Source organism: Eumetopias jubatus, unplaced genomic scaffold (genome assembly GCF_037043125.1).
Source record: "Eumetopias jubatus isolate StellerSeaLion01/CBP00866 unplaced genomic scaffold, mEumJub1_p1.0 scaffold_17, whole genome shotgun sequence".
NCBI classification, from domain to species: domain Eukaryota; kingdom Metazoa; phylum Chordata; class Mammalia; order Carnivora; family Otariidae; genus Eumetopias; species Eumetopias jubatus.
Window position 1 is genome coordinate 71,528,486 of NW_028274823.1, and position 22,583 is coordinate 71,551,068.

The 22,583-nt window shown below is 43.6% G+C and overlaps 1 non-coding gene and 1 pseudogene across 1 annotated transcript; both read left to right on the forward strand.

Moving 5' to 3' along the window:
* Nucleotides 1-10,921: 10,921 nt before the first annotated feature.
* Nucleotides 10,922-11,028, forward strand: LOC114210377 (U6 spliceosomal RNA). The gene has a single exon (XR_003609517.2). It is a non-coding gene; the product is annotated as a U6 spliceosomal RNA (small nuclear RNA).
* Nucleotides 11,029-17,287: 6,259 nt separating this feature from the next.
* LOC114210307 (cullin-2 pseudogene) lies at nucleotides 17,288-19,593 on the forward strand (annotated as a pseudogene).
* The last annotated feature ends 2,990 nt before the right edge of the window (nucleotides 19,594-22,583 follow it).

Sequence of the window (22,583 nt, forward strand, 5' to 3'; positions counted from 1 at the left end):
TAAATCACCAATGGTGGCATGTCTGGCATGTTGCCTGTCACAAGCAAAGGATATATTTTTCTAAGTAAGGAAAGAGCGGATCACTCTTGTGTGAAGGTTAAGGTAACCTGATACAACCCCTCCGGGTCAATGATGAACTTTTCAGGACCATTCAAAGTATTCAAAAGAGAATAATATCCAGGTTTAGAATGAATCCTCAAAGCAACACCTTCGCTGCCCAGAATAGCTCAGAGAATTTTTGAAGCCTACAGTTGCTCTCTCTCCTGAGACTCAGTTTTGCAGCCATTCACAACTTAGAGAGCATGATTTATTCATCCCCCAATATTATGAGAATCAAAATGGATTGAGTTCATTTGAAATGCAGATGTGACTGCACTTTAATTACAATTGCCCCTGTGAATTTTACTGTGAAGCACAACCCCTCAAGTGGAAATTAGAAAGATCTGGGCTCCAACAGCAATGAAACATTTTGGCCCAAGACTGAAGTGAGTTTTAAAATACACACAAAGAAAAGGGGGAAACATGCCAGGAGCAAACTTGGCTAACATAATTTTTTTTCTCCCCTTTGGTAAATACCTTGCTTCAGACCCCAGGAAGCTACGTTCTTCATGACCACAGCTAGAGAAGGTAAAGAGGATATATTAATTATCCTGCAGAGACTAGAGGAAGCTGGGGAATATTTCTGAAGGTGTCTTAGAGGTACAAAACTAGCTACAATTCATGGAAAATGGCATTTGCTTTAGTGATAATGTCAGATCTCCTTTTTGGGAAACATGAGCTATTTAAATAAGATACCAAATATGCGATTGCATCCTGTGTCATTCTCAGTACTCACATCCACATCCAGATCACATCTCACATTGTACACTTGTCAGAGATCATTTCTGAGACACACACATACGCCCCACAAAAAGCTAAAACCCAAACCAAAGACACCAATTGTTAGAAATATCTCGAGGAGGCCATGATAGCACCACTTTTCCCTGGGACCTTCATAGCATGGTAGTTTAAATTTTGGTTTCACTCACCAGCTGTGACATCTTGCTCAAACTGCTTAATTTTTCTTCTCGTTAGTTCACTCCTCTACACAATGGACATAATGATATCTACATCGTGTGATGTCATAAGGTTGAATGCATGTGAAAATAAAGCCTATACAAATGTCGGTTGAGATTATCGTTAGGCCTAAAGCATATATACACAGCAGAAGAGCAGAAATCCCATGCACAGAGTGAATGGGCCCACGGTGTAAACCCTCTTCCTCTTTTACTCTTGATCTCGCTGACAAGTTCTTTTGCAAGTTACAGTGTCTATGGTCTGTCATGACCAGGAGTGGGAGGGCAACCGTTGCGTTATCGAGTTCTGGGACGGACTGTTGCCTTAGGGCAGGGACAGGTCCCCAGACCAGAAGTTCATTCAGATTCAGGTGGCCTTCTCCTTTAGGAGCATTTTTAATTCAAATGTTCATGTGTTGGGGGAGGGGTAGATATTTGTCAGCAAAGATGATGAGGAGGAGAGGTTGCCATTGGGGAAAATCTTATTACCAAGTTTGCCCAAGAAAAACCTGAATTAGATTGCATAAGCACTGTGCCCCTCCCCTTTCCTGAGAGTCAGGGCGCCCCTACCCTCCCTTATGTCTCCATGTCTGATACATGTGACCCCAGCACCTCATTACAGGCAATTAGCCTGGGATGGGGCTGGGGTGGGGTGGATGGTGCCTTTCCCAAAGCCAGCCAATGTATAAGCTAGCCTGCGACCTGTGAGATCAGGGGTATCAGACAGCTCGATCCACCTTGGATGTTGGGCACTAACTGAACAAATCATATCCTCTCTGAGGGCTTCTGAATGTGAGACAGACAGGAAAAGCCCACTGGGGGAAGCAATAGGAGCAAGAGGAGCAATGGAGAGGAGGTGATTCACAACTTGGAGGGAGAGAAGAAGGGAGCCATGGGAGCCTGTGGCATCCCCAGGGCTGCTGGTAGGCTGTGGATGCCACTGCTGACTTGGAATAGCACATCAGTCTTGAACATTTGAAACCGCTCTTTGATTCCCATGTTGTTTTCAGGAGAATTGCTTCTTCAGGGAAACCGCTGCCTGATCTTGGTTTTCCCTTGGTTCTCGGACTGTGTGCAGTCTTTAAGACCTTTGGTCATGGAAGTCCAGTTTTCCTAATAACTTTGTCACTGTGCTGTGAAAGACTGAAATTTGGAGTATGTAGGATACATGATAGTGAAATGTGAATGACTGAAACTTACGATGGCACAGCTTATCAACCTCTGAAGATATTGTTACCTAGTATCTTCTCAGGAAAAACTTGCCTGAAAATGTTAAGTGGGAATGTCACTAGAATAACTATTTAGAAAAAAAACGACATGGCTTCTTATATTTTTGGTATGTGCGTTAAGAATTGTGTACAAATTATTCATAATGTCTGTGTATCGATCCTCAGAACAACCAATAAAAATCTCAATTATGAAAGAAAAAAAAAGATCTGAACAGACGCTTCATCAGAGAAGATATACAGATGGCAAAGGAACACATAAAAAGATTCTCAACATCATTTGTTGTTAGGGTACCGCAAATTCAAACAATGAGATACCATGACCCACCTAGTAGAATAGCTAAAAATCCAGAAAACCGACAGTACCAAATTCTAGTGAGATTGAGGAACTCTCATTCATTACTGATGGTAATGCAAAATTGGGTACAGCTGGGGCGCCTGGGTGGCTCAGTCGTTAAGCGTCTGCCTTCCGCTCAGGTCATGACCACGGGACCCTGGGATCAAGCCTCACATCAGGCTCCCTGCTCAGCGGGAAGCCTGTTTTTCCTTCTCCCACTCTCCCCACCCCTGCTTGTGTTCCCTCTCTCCCTGTCTCTCTGTCAAATAAATAAATAAATAAATCTTTTTTTTTTTTTTAATTTGGTAGAGCTGCTTGGGGAGACAGTTTGGTAGTTTCTTACAAAGCTAAACATACTTTTATCCTACAGTCCAACAGTCTCACTGCCAATTTATCCAACTGAGTTGACAGGTTATGTCCACACAAAAACCTGTACATGAATGTTTTCTAGCATCTTTATTCATAGTCACTAAAAACTGGAAGCAACCAAGATGTCCTATAAGATGAATAAACAAACCATGTTATATCCAGACAATGGAGTATTATTCAAAGATAAAAAGAAATGAGCTACAAAGCCATGAAAAGGCACAGAGAAAACCTAAAGGCATATTACTAATTGAAATAAGTCAGTCTGAAAAGGCTACATACAGACCTACCTCAAACCAAGCCCCTGTAAGATGGCGAATTTAACTAATAAATGGCCTTTGTGTTCTGATTGCTCTACCAACTAGCTTTCCCTCTGAGACACAATGCTGAAATCAGGCCAATTAATACCCCTACAATGGCCTCTAAGTGTTCAAGTGAAAGAAGAGTCGCAGGTCCCTAACCTTAAATCAAAAGCTAGAAATGATTAAACTTAGTGAGGAAGCCCTGTCTAAAGCCAAGTTAGCCTGGAATGTAGGCCTCTTGCACCAAACCATTAGTCAAGATGTCAATGCAAAGGAAAAGCTCTTAAAGGAAACTCAAAGTGCTACTCCAGTGAACACACGAGTGATAAGAAAACGGAACAGCCTTATTGCTGATGTGAAGAAAGTTCTAGTGATCTGGATAAAAGATCAAACCAGCCACAACATTCCCTTAAACCAAAGCCTAATCCAGAGCAAGGCCCTGACTCTCTTCAATTCTAGGAAGGCTGAGAGAGGTGAGGAAGCTGCAGAAGAAAAGTTTAAAGCTAGCAGAGGTGGGTTCATGAGGCTTAAGGAAAGAAGCCATCTTCACAACATAAAATTACGAGGTGAAGCAGCAAGTGCTGAGCAAATTATCCACAAGACCTAGCTGAGATCATTCATGAAGGAAGCTACAGCAAACAACAGATTTTCATTGTAGACGAAACAGCCTTACATTGGAAGAAGATGCAATCTAAGACTTTCATAGCTAGAGAGGAGAAGTCAATGCTTGGCTTCAAAGCTTCAAAGGATAGACTGACTCTCTTGTTGGGAGCTAATGCAGTTGGTGGCTTGAAGTTGAAACCAATGCTCATTTACCATTCTCAAAATCCCAAGGCCCTTAGGAATTATGCTAAATCTACTCTGCCTTTGCTCTATAAATGGAACAACAAAGCCTGGATGACAGCATACCTATTTACAACATGGTTTACTGAATATTTTAAGCCCAGTGTTGAGACCTGCTGCTCAGAAAAAAAGATTCCTTTCAAAATATGACTGCTCATGGACAATGCGCCTGGTCCCCCAAGAGCTCTGATGGAGAAGGACAACGAGATTAATGTTTTCATGCCTGTTAACACAGCATCCATTTTGCAACCCATGGTTCAAGGAGTCATTTTGACTTTCAAGTCTTATTATATAAGAAATACATTTCATAAGGCTATAGCTGCCATGAATCGTGATTCCTCTGATGGATCTGGGCCAAGTAAATTGAACACCTTCTGGAAAGGATTCACCATTCCAGATGCCATTAAGAACATTCATGACTCATGGGAAGAGGTGAAAACATCAACGTTAACAAGAGTTCAGAAGAAGTTGATTCCAACCCTCATGGAGGACTGTGAAGGGTTCAAGACTTCAGTGGAGACAGTCTCTGCAGATGTGGTGGAAATAGCAAGAGAATTAGAATTAGAAGTGGAGCTCGATGATGTGGCTGAATGGCTGCAATCTCATGATTACACTTGAACGGATGAGGAGTTGCTTCTTATGGATGAGCAAAGAACATGGCTTTGTGAGATGGAATCTATTCCTGGTGAAGATGCTGTGAAGATTGTTGAAATGACAACAAAGGATTTAGAATATTACATAAACTTGGCTAATAAAGCAGTAGCAGGGTTTGAGAGGCTTAACTTCAGTTTTGAAAGAAGTTTTACTGTGGGTAAAATGTTATCAAACAGCATTGCATGCTACAGAGAAATGGTTCATGAAAGGAAGAGTCAAGCAATGCAGCAAACCTCGTTGTTTTATTTTAGGAAATGGCCAAAGCCACCCCAACCCTCAGCAGCCACCACCCTGATCAGTCAACAGCCATCAACATCGATGCAAGACCCTCCACCAGCAAAAAGATTATGACTCCCTGAAAGCTCAGATGATGGTTAGCATTTTTCAGCAATAAAGTTATTTTTTAAAGGAGCCTGAGATGTGGATGTCAGTGGGCAGGAGCTGCTTGCATCCCCATGCAGAGAGAGGGCATCTCAGGCCAGACTGCACCACTAATTTCACTTGGCAAAGAACTTGCTCCCTGACGGCGTGGCTGACAGACACTTTGGAATCCAGGTGAGTGAGCTGAAGGGCAGCTGTGAAGGGCAGCTCTGGCTGGCACTTGTCCTGCAAGTCTGGTAACGTGTTTCTCTCTGCATTTGAAGAGACTATGCAGAAATAGGGGTCTCCTAATCCTTGTGCTTTCCAGCATATGCTCTTCCTTCCTGCAGAAACTTGGTGTCCACAATGGTAGCTTTGTGTACAGTGTGTGCATGGGAAATTTGTCAGGTGACACTGAATGACTGATGTATTCAGTGAGTGATGGGACAACTGACACCCCCTGGGGGGTGCAGGGTGGGAATGCATGAATGTGCAAGATGGATTCCATATTGGAGAAACCCTTAGCTGATGGACAACTCAGCATTCAGGTGACCCCTCTCCCAGTTACTGATATTTTCTATTTGCTTACCAGTGTTCACTGGAATGCCTTTTTGAGAATGAGATGTCATATGTATTTTTTTTTTAATGTGGGTCTTGAATTTACGACCCTGAAGTCAAGACTGAGGCAAAATCAAGAGTTGGACACTTAACCAACTGAGCCGCCCAGGTGCCCTGTATTTTTTTTTTTAAGATTTTATTTATTTATTTGAGAGAAAGAGAGCACGTACTAGAGCGGGGTTGGGGGGAGTGGGCAGTGGGAGAGGGAGAAGCAGGCTCCCCACTGAGCAGGGAACCCGACACAGGACTCCATCCCAGGACCCTAGGATCATGACCTGAGCTGAAGGCAGATGTTTAACCAACTGAGCCACTCAGGTGCCCTAGGTGCTGCTGTATTTTTGATTCTTAGAATCTGAAGGGGTCATAAGATGCATTCCATGAGAAATAATATTGAATCATCATGTGTCCAGGGGTGAGGGGCTCCCCTGCAGGAAGGGTGTAAGAAGGAACTAACATTTATGAAGTGTTTGGAAGGTGAGAGGCAATGGCTTGGATGCCAGTGACAGCTTTTTGCACTGGATGCCATTTGGAGGTAAGGTGGGGTGGGTGAGCTACCTTAGAAAGAAAACTGAGAACACAAGTTTATGCACCCCGTCTGATTTTTGAGAGAGCTTGGCATTGAGGTTTGTCCCAGAGGCTAGCCGTGGCCCTGCCTCAGGGTAGGTGTGGCTAGGGCAGGTGGGGATGGTTGTGGGAGGTGTGAAGCTCAACAGACTTAGTGTGTCCCTTGGTGTGGCTCTGTAGGTGCGTGACAATCAGATTGCAAAGCATGTGCTCTCTCTCCTCCTGGCAGGCAGGTGTGTAGCCTATGGGCTGGACCAGTATGGTCGAGAAAGTCCTGGAAATGGGCAGGCAGAGGCTGTGGTGCCTCAGGTGCTGTTGGCAGCACCACACTCCAAGGTTAGTTGATGAAATGTGATGAATTTGCATATCAACAAAGGCAGGACCATCACCAACTAGTTTGAGAGTATACATTTGGAATAAAACCTTTATAAAGCCCAAATCCTTCCAGTTGTCAAGTAATGGGACAGTATCAGGAGAGATGGAGGAATGACCTTTACTCCCAATTTGTTCAGAGATGCCATCTCATTGTGAGCCTTGGGCATCTTATGACCCATAAGTTCCTCCCATAAGCACCAAAATTATTCCAGAGAGATTCAGACTTTTCTTGATATCTAGGAATCAACCGTACTGAATACAGTCTTCTATCAATGGTTCAGATATCATAATAATTTCAGCCCAATATTTACTCTCCACCCACTTCTCTCCTCACCCCTCACCCCTCACTACTAGCCCCATGCCACATACACTAAAAACTGACACCTGAATGATCTTCTAAAAAAGAATATCTGGGGGCATCTGGGTGCCTCAGTTGGTTAAGTGTCTGACTCTTGATTTTGGCTCAGGTCATGATCTCAGAGTCCTGAGATCAAGCCCCATGTTGGTCTCTGTGCTGGGTGTGGAGCCTGATTAAGATTTTCTCTCCCTCCTCTTCTGCCCCTCCCTGCTAAAAATTAATTAAGTAATTAATTAATTAAAAATAAAAAAGAATATCTGATTGTGTTTGTGTCTCTCTGCTCTTAAAGCCTTTTATCAGCTTTCCACTGCTCAGAAGGTAAAGACAAATCCCTTGACATGGTTGGTGAGGCCTTGCATGCTCTGGCCCCACCTCCTTCTCCAGCCTCATTACCCAGTGGGGTGCCCTCACCCTGTCTTTCAGGCTCGTGTATTTGCCAAGCTCTTATTGGCCACAGGGATATTATACGTGCTATATTTCCTGTCTGGAATGATTGTCCTCTTTTTATCTAGTTAATTCTTACTCATAATGACTCAAAGGTCACTTGCTCAAGGAAGCTTTTTCTGATATCTCTGACCAGTTTAAATGTCTCCATTATGGACTCTGATAGAACCATGAGCGCTTGCACTTAGAAACAGTTGCAATTTTGTAGTTATTTATATATATATATATTTTATTGGTGTTTGTCTCTCTTCCAAACTGTTAGCTCCATCAGGGCAGAAACAATACTGCTTTTGCCCATCATTGTATCTCAATGCCTGGTATTCCCTCAAGCATCCATAATGTGCCAGGCACTGTTCTCGTGCTAGAGATGCCGGAATAAGCAAAATGAAGGTCTCTTTCCCCATGGAGAGTGCTTTTTTTCATTAGTCAATATTTACTATGTTCTAGGTACTGGCTGTTTTTCATGAATTACCTCATTTAATCCCCTTAAAATCTGGTTTTTACCTTATTATTTCTCTTCTTTCAGATCTTATAAACAGAAGCTTGAATTTCTTAAGCTCCTCATTTCACAGCATATTATCACTAGCGATCTGCTGGACACTTCCTTGGTTCACTATTATCCCCTATTCCCCACTCTTATAATGCCCCCTTCCACCCCTGAAAGAATTCTGGTGTATCTTTTTGTTTGAATGTGTTTTTCAAAACTGAGGCTTGCTGTTTGATGCATTTTTGTTGATGTTTGATGAGTTTTTAATTTACACAAATGTTTTTGTGTTATGTATTTCTTACTTTTCCCCCAATGGCACAGTTCCTAAGATCCATCTATACTGTTATGTATGCATCTAATTCATCACTTCTAATTGTTGTGTGGTACACCATAAAATGCATTTAATACACTATACCTTTCCAATTTCCTAGAGATGAACAACCACATTTCCACCAATATAATAAATGTGTGATTTGCACAATGAACACACTCATACAGTTCTCCTTATATACGAAGAGACAAAATTATACACCTAATGAGTGGCAGAACGAAAAGTTTCATGCAGCTACAATTTCTCACTTTGTAATACTGCCTAGAATTGGCGTGAATACAAAAAATCATGTGAATATTATGTACTAATTGGGGAAATGTAAAGATAAAACTTTCTAAACCATAAAATGGTACCCACTGGACATGTTTAATAGATAAGGAATTAGAAAGTTTTAACTGTGCCTAAAACCAAAGAACAAAGGGGAGGAAATATTATCCAAGTAGATTTGGCACTAGATCTTTACTAATCAAGTAAGGATTCCAGAATGTTCTTCAGGTCCAATGGAAGCCTCTTCCATGAGTCTACTGTTAATGGACACAAAGAGCCGCATAAAGGGCACCATATCTGGCCATAACCCAAACTAGACAGGTTGGCTGCATTCTGGACATGCAAAGATACAGAAGAGTTTCATGCAGAGAATTGAACATGATGACATCTGAGATTCTTTACAACTTTAAGATGTCCTTGTTTGACTTGTGAGTCTATACACCGACTGCTTCACTCAATATTGTGAACAGATGGGGCACCTAGGTGGCTCAGTCGGTTAAGCGTCTGTCTTCAGCTCAGGTCATGATCCAAGAGTCCTGGGATCGAGCCCCACATCAGGCTCCTTCCTTAGCAGGGAGTCTGCTTCTCCCTCTCCGTTTGCCCCTCCCCCACCACTTGTGCTCTGTCTTTCACTTTCTTTCTCTCAAATAAATAAATAAAATCTTTTAAAAAATATTGTGAACAGAGACTGAAGACACAGCTGCTGATCTCAACGAGCTCAGGGTCTAGTTAGGAGACAGACAAGAAACACATAGTTAAATATGGCAGGATCTTTGCATTATCCTGAACCCACACAGACCTTTTTTATAACACAGAAATGAGATTACCAACTCAAGCCAGGAAAACAGAGAGGGGTTTCCTACAGAAAGTGATGCTTGGAAGGAGAGGTAGTTGGAGAAAGGCATGCCCTGTGTCTGGAACTGTACATGCCAAAGTACACAGGTGAAATAACAAATGATTTTATTTTATTGAAAAATAAACCAATACTCTTTATAATAGCATTGAAAATCAAATGTCTAGGGGTGAATTTAATGAAAGATGTGCAAGAACTTTACCCTGGAAACAGTAAGCATTTTTGAGAGGAATTAAAGAAGCTATAAACAAGTGGAGAGATATACCATATTCATGGATTAGAAGGATGAATGTCTTAAAATGTTTATTTGCTCTAAATTGATCTATAGTTCCAATGGAATGCTTACCAAAATTACAGCAGGTTTTGGGGGAAGAAATAGGAAATTTAATTCTAAAATTTTTATGGAAATTCAGAGGACCTAGAAGTGCCAAAATTATCTTGAAGAAGAAGAGTGTTGAAGAACTTACACTACATCATTTCAAGACTTGCTATAAACACAATAATCAAGTCAGTGTGGTATTATGTAGGGAAAAACACACAGGTCAATGGAAGAAAAGGGAGTCCAGAAATAGACCTCTACTTTTACAGTCAACTTATTGCAGACAAGGGTACCAACATAATTCAATGGTGACAGGAAATTCTTTCAACAAATAGTGCTGGAAATACTGAATATTCTTATGGGGAAAAAAAGTAAAGTAAATTCTTGTCTCACTGAACAAATAAAAAAATAATTTGAGATGAATCAAAAGTCTACATAAAAAAAAAAACAGAACCATAAAGCTACTAGAAAAAAATACAAGAGAAATTCTTTGCAATTTTCAGTTAGATATGGATTGTTGAGAGAAGACACGAAAAAGACAAATCCTAACATAAAAAAACTGATAAATTGGACTTCATCACAATTAAAAATTTCTGCCCATCAAAGTTACCATTAAGAAAATGAGCAGATAAACCACAGACAGGCGAAAACTATTTGCAGAACATAAACCTGATAAATGTTTATACTCAGAATATATTATTAATACATTAATAAGAAGATAATTCAATATTTTAAATGGACAAAATACTTCACAAAAGACAATACACAAGTGGCCAATAAGTACATGAAAATATACTCACATTTTTAATTGTTAGAAAAATGCAAATTAAAACCACAATGAGATACTATTACACACCCACCCAGAATGGTAAAATAAAAAAAACAATGACAACACCAAATGTTAGTGGGGATGTAGAGCAATTAGACTCTCATATTGGATGATGAAAGAGTCAAAAGGTACAACCAGTTTGGAGAACCATAAGCAGACAGCTACCCCGTGACCCAACAGTTCCAATTCTAGGCATTTGCCCCAGAGAAATAACCGATCATCCACAAAAAGACTAATATAAAAATATTCTTAAGAGCCTTATTCATGATAATCTCAAACTGAAAACAGCCAAATGTTCATCAACAGAAAAGTAGATTTTAAAACTGTGGCGTAGTGCCCACCTGAGCAATACCTATACTACAATTGGAATGATACAGAGATGATTAGCATGGTCCCTGCACAAGGATGACATGCAAATTTGTAAAGCTTTCCATATTTTTTTGGATAAAGAAGATGTGATGTACACACACACACACACACACACACACACACACACACACACACACACAAAATGGAATATTACTCAGCCATCAAAAAGAATGAAACCTTGCCATTTGCAGTGACGTAGATGGAGCTAGAGTATATTATGCTAAGCAAAATAAGTCAGTCAGAGAAAGACAAATACCATATAAGCTCACTCATATGTGGACTTTAAGAAACAAAACAGATGAACATAGGGGAAGGGAAGGAAAAATAAAATAAGATGAAAACAGAGAGGGAGGCAAACCATAAAAGATGCTGAGCTCCAGGAAACAAATGGAGGGCTGCTGGAGGGGAGGGGAGGGAGGGATGGGGTAATTGGGTGATGGGCATTAAGGAGGGCACTTGATGTAATAAGCACTGGGTGTTGTATGCAATTGATGAATCACTAAATTGTACCTCTGAAACTAATAAAAAAATTGTGGCATAGTCACACAATGGAATGCGTAAAATAGTATTTTCTATATGATTCCATTTATGAAGTTCCAGAACAGACAGAACTCATCTGTGGCAATAAAGATCAGAAAATGGTTGCCTCTGGGGTAAGAGGATGGTAGGTTGACTGGAAAGGGACACGGGAAAACTTTCTAGAGCACTGGAAATGTTCGGTATCTTGCTCCACAGATACAATTGTCAAAACTCATTGTACTGATCCCTCAGGATTTTTTTTTATATTATTGTATGTTAATTATATCAAAAGGAAGGAGGGAAGGAGAGAAGGCAGGCAGCCAGACAGGCAGACACACGGTCTGATAAGAGAATCTTGGGCAATTGCTGATGCCTAGAACACTGGTGCCATGCTGGAAAGAGGTAAGAAGGGAGCCCTGCCCCTGCTCACAAGGTCAAGCTATCTCTGACTTTTCCCCTCCCTTGACAAAAGGAAAGCCTGAATGATTTTTATGCAGGAATGACATTTGTGCCTTAGAGAGGTCACCTTGATGAGAGGTGAGGCAGGGCGTTAGGCATCTGCTATGACCAGGGGGATGTTACAGGAGATGATTTGGAGATTCCAGCTGGTTACAGTGGTACATGCAATGTTATTTTTAGCCTCTCCCAACAGGAAGGAAGAGCATTTCTCTGGTTGCTAGGGAAATCGTGTTCTTAGCAGTTACATCTTGGTTCCTAATTTAAGTCTTGGGGGAAAGAAAAGTCTTGGGGAAAACCAGAGAACTTTACAAGCCAGTGAGGGTATGCCTTGCCAGGACTGTACACCTGCTCGAAAGTTGTTATTTTTCTCCTAATGCATTCATGAGTAACTGTCACTATAGCAACAATGATGCGGGACAAAGCTGGGTCATCAATGGAGAACTCCTGCTGGTTACAGGATGGAGGTCAGTCCAGGAAGCCCTGTTCAGGACCAGTGGCAAGTGTTGGAACAGATGGATATGCTGGTAGCCACTCCAAGTGCCAAGGGGTGGGAAGGTTGTAGGCAGAGGGTAATCTGATGGGCGCATACGTTTGCTGCCAGCCCATCGTGGTCCTAATTCCTGTGGGGCAAAATCTCAAATTCCCCTGGCATTTGGCTAAAGCTTACTGTGGTTTCTTGGGCGTAGTACATTTAAAGCACACGTTTGTCTAGACTCTTAACTACGGAGAACAAACTGATGGTCGTTGGGGGGGGGTGGTTGCGGGGAGAGGAGAAACAGGTGGTGGGGATTAAGGAAGGCACTTGTGATGAGCACTGGGTGATGTATGGAAGTGTGGAATCACTGTCTTGTACACCTGAGACTGATATTACACTCCATGTTAACTAACTGGAATTTAAATTAAAACTTAAAAAAAAATAAAGCACGTGTTTGCCAGATGAAAGACATGTCATGGTGGTAGTAAGAGAAGAATCCAAAATTGCCTTCTGGCTTTGGAGCCATGCCGTTATGGGAGCAAAAGAGTAGCTTTGGGGCTTTAGCTGTCCCATAACTTCCATCGGCATCCAGCTTCCTTTAGTAGCATGGACAATGGACCTAAGTCTTTCGTGAGACATCAATAAGACATAGTTTAGAGTTTAGCGACGTTCTCTCATCCCCGTGAAAATATACAGGACCATCTCTGGCAGAGCACAGGGCTGTGTTCCAGCATACCTGACTCATTTCCATCCCAAACACCACATTCCTTCCACCTCACCGCTGGAAAGCAATGTTGGCAGCTTGTCAGTGTTTTCCAGAGGCGATTCTGTGATGAGATGAAAGGGCCTTCCTTTGGTTTTCAACTGGTTTGTGCAAGTGAGGGTGGGCAGCACACCACCACCTTTCTCTCCACCTGGTTCCAAGGCTAGCCCCTCTCCCCCACTGCAGGTCAGAAGGCAGCTTTCAGAAAATACCCAGACCAGCACATCTCATCATCTTTTTCCCTGTTCTGTCATACCTGATGGATGGAGTCCCCACTCGTGACAAGTTTCAATGGATGCACGTAGATTTTGATGAAACAGGAAAAAAAATTGTGTGAGGAAAGAAAGCTCTGCAATGATGCATCGTCATTAGCCCCATTCTGGGTGCCTCTGGGGGGACAGCCTCCTTGGCATGGGGTGGGGACTACAGGTGCACGTGGCCCTTCCTTTCCTTCCCTCCCATGCATGGTGTGTTTTGAAGGCAAGTAAGGTAATGTGAATTGATCTTGCTGTAATCTCAAATCAACTCTAATTCCTTTTGTCACATGAAATCATCCCCAAATCTTACTGATGACTGATAATCGTTGAACCCTCAGCAGCTCCTACCACCCACTGAAACCCATTTGTCATCCCTGCAAGTCTTTTGAGCCACCTTAGTTCGCTACCTGTCCTCGGTTCCATGCCACATTGACTTTTCACGGTTCAAAGATATAGAGGAGAGGCACCCAATTTACCTAGACTTGTGTGGCATTGATTTGCAGGGAGAAAGAGGTTGAGTGTCTGTACCCCACCCCTTCCTGTTAGAAAGCGGACTTTTAGTGCCCACCTCAACATCTGCATCGGAAGAATTAAGATGCATGGACGTTACTTTCCTACACATTTCCCCCAATACATCTCAGAGAGTAGAGGGGAAGGGAGAAGACAGGCCCCTCCAGCACACACATACCTCACCACCTGCAGAATCCTCCCAAACGTCCTCAACACACCTGAAAGGACATGTCTGGTTCTCCCTGGAATGACCCCTCTCCCCTAGCAATCATTTCCTAAGGAGATTGGAGGGGATGGAGAAATCCTCAGGGAGGTGAATCAGAACCTTCTAGCAAGAGATAGCACTCTGTCTCCACCACCCCATGACTTTGAGAGTCACTGATCCGGGGACTAGCAGGGGGGCAGCGTGGCAGTGACTTTTTCCCCCCACTGTGTTCTTATCTGGAAAACTGTGGAACCCAGGATTATGTGGAGAAGGTTAATCAGGATAGTGCCTAGCACGGGGCTCTTCTCCAAAGAAGTTCAAGACTGCAAGACATCCAGGGAGGTAGGTGGACAGAATCCTGCACTCCAGCTGAGATGACAGGTATGAGCTGTGACCTTGCAGAGAAGATTTCAACAGTATGCATGGGACTAGAGAGGCACCATCCCCACCCCCCTGCCCATCTCTCCTTGGGAAGACTGTCCCAACAATCCCGTGAGATGTCAGTGAGGATCCCTGGGAGAAGCCAAGACCAGCGTAGACTTAACTTGAATTCCATGCATTAAGGACAGTTTCCCTCATGGCCCGGGTAGGAACCAAGCCTTGATTTGCTCTATGGTGCCTGGTTTTGTTTTTCTCCTCTTTCCGGGGTTGAAATATCCTGAGTATGTTCTGCCCAGGAGAGAAAGGAGGGCCATTTGAAAGATGGCAAAAACGGGACTGGGGGGGCCCTCCAGACTTGGTGCCCCTCTAGAGTGGACACCCGACGAGACAGGCACATCTAGTTTGGATGCTAAATTAAGTGGAGAGGTGACTGAGGATGGCAGCCGGGCAGAAGAATAAATCAAATCAAATAGGCCAGCAGTTATCCAAGTGAAATGGGCTTACAACCCTGGATATTAATGAGGCTTTTACTTTAAACAGATATGTTTAATCAAGCAATGCTGATCCATATAGGGAGCTGGAGGGATTATGGTGATTGTGTTTGGCTGGGTTATCCCGTGTAAGCAGGAGGGGTCAGCAGAGCGGGGGGATCCCCAGACGGGGTGCGGGCTGTTGTGGGTGGTGGGAAATAAACATGCTTCCTCCCCTCTTCTGGGGTTGCTGCGAGCCCAGGTCCTAGTTGCTGGTGGCCGGCGTCTACATCCTGTGACCAGGAGGGCAGGAGGCTGAGCTGGGAAAGCCTCAAGGAAGGAGAGGAGTAGAGTGACAAGGGACACAAGCCAGCGAGGAGGGAGATGCCACAGCATCACCCAATACACATTAGTCTCTCTCCTTTTATAAATACGATGCTAATGGTGGAGTGGGGGGGGGGGTCACTGAGAGGGAAGGAAGAGGGGAGTGAAAAGCTGTGTAAGTCACGGTGCTTGGCCATTCCCCCTACACACACCTACCCCTGGGGGCGGGGTGTGTCCTGGAAATGACAATACTCCTACTGGACCACGGAGTTTTGTACTGGCTGTGTTAGTGCCGTAGACACTAGGAGCTTCCAGGCAGTGCTGCTTCTGGGGGACAACATGACCAAGTGAGCAACCTTCTGGAATCTCCTTCCCTGAAAATGTTAGCCAGAATGGTGGCTTAGAATCTGGTGTTTGAGAGTATGACACACACCCACAAAATACAATGTTCAAATCAAGTCAGAAAATATGGTGTGCTGTGTAATGCACTTTATAGGTCACCTTTGTATAAAAGAAAATGTATTTCCCCATTTTCTTTCTAACCAAAGCCTTCCACTTCTGCAGGTGGGCACCTCCGTAGTCAGCGCCAGCCCGGAAATCTGGGAGGAGCCGGGGTGGGGTCCTGGTGATGGTCCTTTCTGACACCAGGAAGCTCACCTGCCTGGGGGGTGGGGAGTGTGCCTCTATACCCCTCTCCTCTTTGCCACCAGGGCTCTTTTAGACCTGTGGTGGAGGATCCTGCGTGTCTTTGGAAGGAATAAAATAATGCATTTAGTTTCCCGTAGAGCAGGGCAAAACTCATTCACTTCTGAGTGTTCTCCCTCCCTCTGCCCCAAGCCAAAGTGAGGACAACATTCCTCTCAGGGACCAGAGGGGACCTCCTTCTGCCCAAGAGTCTTGTGTGGGTTTATTAAATATTGCTACAAACACTCCCTCCACGGAGACTTGGGGTCTTTGTCCCCTTCTCTTGCATTGGAGTGGGTGGCGACTCTTTTTCAACCTACAGAATGGCAGGAGTGGCTGGACGATGAGGAGTGATGCTGTTTCCACACCATTTGCTGGGGCATTGGTTTGTGGAGTCTGGAGGCCACCATGCTGTGGCAAGTCCGGGCCCCACAGGGAGTCTGTGTCTAGGTGCCCCTGTCAACAGCCCCCACTGAGCCGAACTTTCCAGTCTACCCAGTCTAGGTACCAGACTGGGTGGGAGGTTTCCAGCAGGGAAACTTTCAGTAAGAGAAGACAGCTGTGGACATTTCCAGTCACTGCCGTGGCGGTCTCTCCAGCTGTGGCCCCGATGTCAGGGAGCAGAGACAATTCATCCCTGCTGTGCCCTGTGGCATCCCTGACTCAGCATCGTAGCATCAAGAACGGGTGTCTGACCCCCTTATGTTTTGGGATGACCTGCTAAGCAGCAGTTGCAGCTGGGGCAGGTCTCAAGGGAAGACTGCCTGGGGAGTATCAGGAGGGCTTGGCTTAGCATTTTTGGAGGTGGAGGGAATTTTGGCCTGACTTTGAAGAATCACAGAAAAATGCCATTTAAAAGGATGTTACTCGGGGCACCTGGGTGGCTCAGATGGTTAAGTGTCTGCCTTCGGCTCAGGTCATGATCCCAGGGTCCTGGGATCGAGCCCCACATTGGGCTCCTGGCTCGGCGGGGAGCCTGCTTCTCCCTCTCCCTCTGCCTCTCTCCCTGCTCATGCTCTCTCTCTCTTTCTCTCTCTGTATCTCTGTGTCTCAAATGAATAAAATCTTTAAAAAATAATATAAATAAAAATAAAAAGATGTGCCCCACCCCCGTGTCTCCTGGGCCGGTGGTGGTGGCCGGCCGGGGAGGCAGCCTAGGCGCACAGTAATGGCAGCGCTGTGAGCTGGGGAACGCGAGCTGACAGCCGCTGCCACCCACCTTCTTCGCCGGGGGCTTCGTCCTTCACTCCTTCGGGCTGCCCCCCCCCCCTTGTCTCCTGTCCCTAGTCCCACTTCTGCAGAAGATTTCAACACTAAACTTGCACAATGTCTTTGAAACCAAGAGTAGTAGATTTTGATGAAATATGGAACAAACTTTTAACGACAATCAAAGCTGTTGTCATGTTGGAATACGTCATAAGAGCAACATGGAACGATCGCTTCTCAGATATCTATGCTTTATGTGTAGCCTATCCTGAACCCCTTGGAGAAAGACTTTATACAGAAACTAAGATTTTTTTGGAAAATCATGTACGGCATTTGCACAAGAGAGTTCTGGAGTCTGAAGAGCAAGTACTTGTTATGTATCATAGGTATTGGGAGGAATATAGCAAAGGTGCAGACTATATGGACTGCTTGTATAGGTATCTCAACACCCAGTTTATTAAAAAGAATAAATTGGCAGAAGCTGACCTTCAGTATGGCTATGGTGGTGTAAATACGAATGAACCACTTATGGAAATAGAAGAGCTAGCATTGGATAGGTGGAGGAAATTGATGGTTGAACCACTTCAGACCATCCTTATCCGAATGTTGCTCCCAGAAATAAAAAATGATCATGGTGGAGAAGACCCAAACCAGAAAGTAATCCATGGGGTTATTAACTCCTTTGTTCATGTTGAACAGTATAAGAAAAAATTCCGCTTAAAGTTTTATCAGGAAATCTTTGAGTCTCCCTTTCTGACTGAAACAGGAGAGTATTACAAACAAGAAGCTTCAAATTTATTACAAGAATCAAACTGCTCGCAGTATATGGAAAAGGTTCTAGGTAGATTAAAAGATGAAGAAATTCGATGTCAAAAGTACTTGCATCCAAGTTCATATACTAAAGTGATTCATGAATGTCAGCAACAAATGGTAGCAGACCACTTACAGTTCCTACATGCAGAATGTCAAAATGTCATCCGACAAGAGAAAAAAAATGACATGGCAAATATGTATGTCTTATTTCATGCTGTGTCCACTGGTTTACCTCATGATTCAGGAGCTGCAAAATCATATCCATGATGAGGGCCTTAGAGCAACCAGTAATCTTACTCGGGAAAATATGCCAACACTATTTGTAGAGTCAGTTTTGGAAGTACATGGTAAATTTGTTCGACTTATCAACACTGTTTTAAATGGTGATCAGCACTTTATGAGTGCTTTGGATAAGGCCCTTACATCAGTTGTAAATTACAGAGAACCCAAGTCTGTTTGCAAAGCACCTGAACTGCTTGCTGAGTACTGTGACAACTTATTAAAGAAGTCACCAAAGGGGATGACCGAGAATGAAGTAGAGGACAAACGCACGAGCTTCATTACCGTTTTCAAGTATATCGATGATAAGGATGTTTTTCAAAAGTTCTATGCAAGAATGCTGGCAAAATGTTTAATTCATGGGTTATCTATGTCTATGGACTCTGAAGAAGCCATGATCAATAAATTAAAGCAAGCCTGTGGTTATGAATTTACCAGCAAGCTACATCGGATGTATACAGATATGAGTGTCAGTGCCGATCTCAACAATAAATTTAACGATTTTATCAAAAGTCAAGACACAGTAATAGATTTGGGAATTAGTTTTCAAATATATGTTCCACAGGCTGGTGCATGGCCTCTTACTCAGTCTCCTTCATCTACATTTGCAATTCCCCAGGAATTGGAAAAAAGTGTACAGATGTGTGAATTATTTTACAGCCAGCATTTCAGTGGAAGGAAACTGACATGGTTACATTATCTCTGTACAGGTGAAGTTAAAATGAACTATTTGGGCAAACCATATGTAGCCATGGTTACCACATACCAAATGGCAGTTCTTCTTGCCTCTAACAACAGTGAAACTGTCAGCTATAAAGAGCTTCAGGACAGCACTCAGATGAATGAAAAGGAACTGACAAAAACAATCAAATCATTACTTGATGTGAAAATGATTAACCATGATTCAGAAAAGGAAGACATTGATGCAGAACCTTCATTTTCATTAAATATGAACTTTAGCAATAAAAGAACAAAATTTAAAATTACTACATCAATGCAGAAAGACACACCACAGGAAATGGAGCAGATAAGAAGTGCTATAGATGAGGACTGGAAAATGTATCTCCAGGCTGCTATAGTTTGTATCATGAAAGCACGGAAAGGACTTCGTCATAATGCCCTTATTCAAGAGGTGATTAGCCAGTCAAGAGCTAGGTTTAATCCTAGTATCAGCATGATTAAGAAGTGTATTGAAGTTCTGATAGATGAACAGTACATCGAACACAGCCAAGCTTCAGCAGATGAATACAGTTACGTAGCGCGATGTCGCTCTCCTCTAGGGTGGGTGTGAGAAGATCATTGCCATCACCATTTGGTGTGTTCCTGTGGGAAAAAGCAGGCCTGTGCCTCCATAATTTGGTCATTTGGCAGCCCCTGTTTTTCTCCTGTTTACAACATCACGAGTGCCATGTCATGAGCATCAGAGAAAATGCCTAGAGATATTTCAAGCTCATGTCATTATGACATTTCTTAAAACTTTATTAAAAGAATGAGTGAAGTATTGCTGAAATGTGGAAATTTTTTTTAATGTATCTTAAAGGACATAAAATAAAAAATTTAAATATTGTAATATGACAGATAACCCAATAATTGTATCTACATTAAAATGACAAACATGATAATGCTGCTTGTCAAATAAAAAAAATAAAGAAATTAAAAAAATAAAAAAAATAAAAAGATGTTACTCTCACCCCTTAGGATTTCATTGCTTTACGATATCTCATTAGGTCATCCTAAGGACCTCAGAGGGCAGGGTGATTCTGAAGAGGGAGAACTGACTCTCGGGGATATCAGGTCCCAGTCGTCCAAGCTTGCACAGGAACACCAGACAGAGCCCCTGGGCACTGGGTCTGGGAACTGCAACGCTCCCGATCTCTCCTGCCCTGTCAGACTGCTTGCCTGTTTTGTGGGGCTCTACTTTTGTGTTGTCTTGTATTTAAGTTTGAGGAATTGGAAGAGCCCAAAGCCTGAGAGTATGTTATGGTCTACCCCTTTTATAGATTAAAACAAAAATCGTGGCATCTGGGTGGCTCAGTCAGTTAAGCGACTGCCTTCAGCTCAGATCATGATCCCAGAGTCTCAGGATCGAGTCCTGCATCCGGATCCCTGCTCAGTGGGGAGTCTGCTTCTCCCTCTGGTCCTCCCCCTCTCTCATGTTCTCTCTCTCACTCTCAAATAAATAAATAAAATCTAAAAACAAAACAAAACAAAACAATTCAGTAAGTTGCCAAAGATAAACTTGAAGTCCATTTAGATGTAAATAATACTCATAAAATTACTAAAGAATGTTGTTGAAGAAAGGGAACCAAAGACTTCTATGTAGGCTTACATGTGTTTGGAAGGAGAAACACATAAATTGTTCCTTTCATGTGAAGAATAGCTTATGGTTGGTGACAAGGGCCAAAAATGTGTCCTTTCCCCAGATATGTATGTTGATGTTCTAATCCCCGGGACCTCACAATGTGACCCTACTTGGATGTCAGGTCTTTAAAGAGGTGATTAAGCTAAAATGGGGTCATTAGACTGGGCCCTCGTCCAACACGATCTGTGTCCTTCTAAGAAGAGATTTGGACACAGGCACACACAGAGGGGAGACTGCGTGAAGACGCGGGCGGAAGACGGCCATCAACAAGCCAAGGAGAGAGGCCTTCGAAGGAACCAACACCGTGACCTTGGACTTCAGTCTCCAGATCTGGGAGATGATAACATCCTGTTGTTCAAGCAGCCCGGGCTGTTACTTTGTTGTGGCCCCAACAAACTAGTATAGCTGCAACTGTACAGTTGTTCTAATTGTTTACGGTTAAACTGAACCAGGAGTTGCTAAAGCCCTCAACTTCCCCGAAGAGTATTTTCCCTAACCTGACCGCAAAGATGGTCAATAGCCTCTTAAGGGCAGAATAACGGCATTGTTTATGATTTCACTCCAGCAGCCGGGCAGCCACAGGGGGTTAAATCCAGCCGGCTTTGAGAAGTAATACAAGGAAGGCTACTTGCTAGCACAAGTACTTTATGATTTCTTCTTTTGAAAATCGGCCGAGCATATGTGCAAAATTTTCTCTCTATTTAGAGCCCTGTCACTTCCAGAGGCTCAGCTGCTCTCCTGTGGCTGGTGGGGAGGGCGGGGAGGGGACTCAGCAGCCTGGCTGTGTATTTTCTCCCTGCTCCAACCACCTTATCCACACGGCCTCAGGCTGTGTGTGATGTATGAAATCAGCCTTGTTAAAAAAAAAAACAACAACAATTATAGATTCCCTTCTCCCTGGGGGAATGTGAATTTGGAATTGATTTTTACCCTTAGGTTCAGTCTCTCTAAGGGCCCAGGTCCTGGTGTAGCCATGGATGCAGAGGGGCATGGACACGGCCCATGGTGCGGAGAGAAAAAATATTAAGGCCTGCACATCTTAAGGCCCACCTACTTATTGAAATGGTCTCAACACGTAATGCAATTGTCTACTAAAATAAGCCAAAGCACAAACTCTTTCCCAACACTGACCTTGGAGCCATTCTGGGGAGGAAAAGGCGAGCGGACCTCCAGGGAGTGACGGCAGCCCTTAGCCTTTCCCTTTGCTCCTACCCTGGTGGCCCTCTTCCTTTTGGGGTGCAGGAGGGTGAGGTAGGTGTGTATCTTCCCTCCAGGGGTCACTGTGGGGTCTGCCGCCCCCACTCATAGTGACTGTGAGGAGGGCGGGTTCCCTCATGAGTCTTCAGCATGATGCTGGTCATGGGAGAGAGCAGGGAGCAATAATGAGCAGATGTTTGAGTTGCTCTGTATCCAAAGCCCTTAGCCAGGGTAACAGCATCATACTCTAAGCACAACCCCATGGAATGAGACTAGGCTTACTCTCTCATTCAGCTTTGTTGGAAGCTCAGGTTTGTTTTGGGTATTGTCTGTGTGGTTTCCCCCAAAGAGCTGCATTTCACACTTTGTGGATGGTTCCCCTGCTGTTGGAGCCGCATCCCCGGGTCCCCAGGCACCATGTCTCCTGCGTCCCCTCCCATCAAGGGTCGTGTCTCCAACTTCTCAGACCGTGTGTCCCAAGGTTGTGCCTGGACCACTGCAGTGGGGAAGGCAGCCCAGGGACAGAACTCACCAGTCAGGGGAGTGTTGAAGAACAGGAAGCCAGAGTGGAACTTTGTAATGAGGCCATAAACGAGCTTGCTTTTTCATTTCAACACTTTATAACATCTGCTTTCATTAAACTGGTAGTGAATGCTCAGCCGAAAATGTTGACTCCCTGAGCCTCAATTTCCTCATTCATAAAATGGGGACAAAGCACCAAT